The sequence below is a fragment of the Piliocolobus tephrosceles genome, chromosome X (genome assembly GCF_002776525.5).
Source record: "Piliocolobus tephrosceles isolate RC106 chromosome X, ASM277652v3, whole genome shotgun sequence".
Lineage (NCBI taxonomy): Eukaryota > Metazoa > Chordata > Mammalia > Primates > Cercopithecidae > Piliocolobus > Piliocolobus tephrosceles.
Window position 1 is genome coordinate 53,777,917 of NC_045455.1, and position 1,905 is coordinate 53,779,821.

The window sequence follows — 1,905 nt, forward strand, 5'->3', positions numbered from 1 at the left end:
CTCTGGCCTTTAGTTGTCTACTTCTTGGAAGTCATTGCCAAGTCTACAGGATTAGCCTCTGCCCTTGGGATAGCTAAATAGATCTATTCTACCTAGTGGTTCAGATGTGAGAGCCTTTACATACAGAGATGTTAGTTTTATAGATAATGACTAAGCAGGTTATTTAGCATAGGCCTTCTACCAAAAAATTTCATGAGGTAAAATCTGTTGTAGTATGATTACAGAAAAACCTCAACTATGTCAAAAGGATGTCTAATCTTCAACATTCTAGAAAACCTCTAGTTCAAGGAGATTTGGACTGTGAAATACACGAAAATTTCTAAAATAAATACATTTTACATTCCAGGAGAAGGCCTGAAAGATCCTAGATAATTATTCATCCTGATAGAAAGTAGATGAATTAGACAGATTTGGTAAATAATGAAACCTGTGTCAGTCTTCCCTTGGACTCTGTATCATTTACTGCTAATTAAGGACTAGTATCCTGCAATTACAGTACCCTGCCCAGTAGCCACAGGGTAAATATATCATCTAAGCCAAACAAACCAAAATTTCCCCTAAGATTTGAAATACAAGAAGTAAGCACAGTCCCCTTTTTGGTAGTGGAGCTAAGGTTTGATAATGGGAAGGTACGTTCAGCTATAAAAAAAAAAAAAAATTAATAAAGACAAGATAAAAAAGACTGAGAGGCAATAAATGGAATGAGAGTTCTCTGATTGACCCTATTCTCTGTTTCTAGTTGCTCTTTCCTTTATGACTCTCAATTTGTTATCCATTTTTCACTATTCACAGCAATATTTAAAAGTATAATGGAAATTAACGAGACAATAAAAGAAAGAAAATGAAAAACTGCCGATAGGAAAAACAGGTGAGGATTTAAGTAAGGTTTCCCATATACCAAACTATGTTTAATTGATGTTAAACTGGTCAAATTGATGGTGATAGTGTTTCTTTTTCACCAAAGTTTTCTATTTTATTATACTGACAAGTTCATTTCTCCTGTAGAATACATTTCTCAATATATATTACTTGTTCAATTACATATCACATTTTTTTTGTCCATCTCAACTCAGAACCTTAAAATAGCTCGGTTTGTCTACGAAGAAAATAAGCTAAAGGCAAGTAAGGCCGGGCGCAGTGGCTCAAGCCTGTAATCCCAGCACTTTGGGAGGCCGAGATGGGCGGATCATGAGGTAAGGAGATCGAGACCATCCTGGCTAACACGGTGAAACCCCTTCTCTACTAAAAAATACGCGCCTGTAGTCCCAGCTACTCGGGAGGCTGAGGCAGGAGAATGGCGTGAACCCGGGAGGCAGAGCTTGCAGTGAGCTGAGATCCGGCCACTGCACTCCAGCCTGGGGGACAGAGCAAGACTCCGTCTCAAAAAAAAAAAAAAAAAAAAGGCAAGAAAATATCCATACTCAGTTTTGGAGTGTCAATAATTCACTCTGATCCTCTTGACTCTAAAATGTCTTTCTGACAAGTCATATTTGCACTGAATAACTTTCGGCAAATGGAAAAATAAGTTATTAAATATAATCTAGGATAATTCACTTTAAAATAGATTGCTCTATCTCTAAACAGGTTAAACATTTCTCTCTCTTCCTCTCTGTTTTCACAATTTGTTGACATATTTGCAACATAATTATTTTTTAATGCTTCACTTAGCCAGTAGTCTCTTTGTTTTATGGGAATTATAATTGGAGTACTTTAAGGCTATCTCATGCACTGTATGGTACTCACAGAAGCCAAGATTGTCATGATGACTTTTATTAGTATGTCATGTTCATGGATAAGAAAACTGAGATCCAGGGAATGCAATGGCAAGAAAATAAACAAGACATTTGGGCTCCTCTCCCCTTCCTTCCTTCCTTCCTTCCTTCCTTCCTTCCTTCCTTCCTTCCT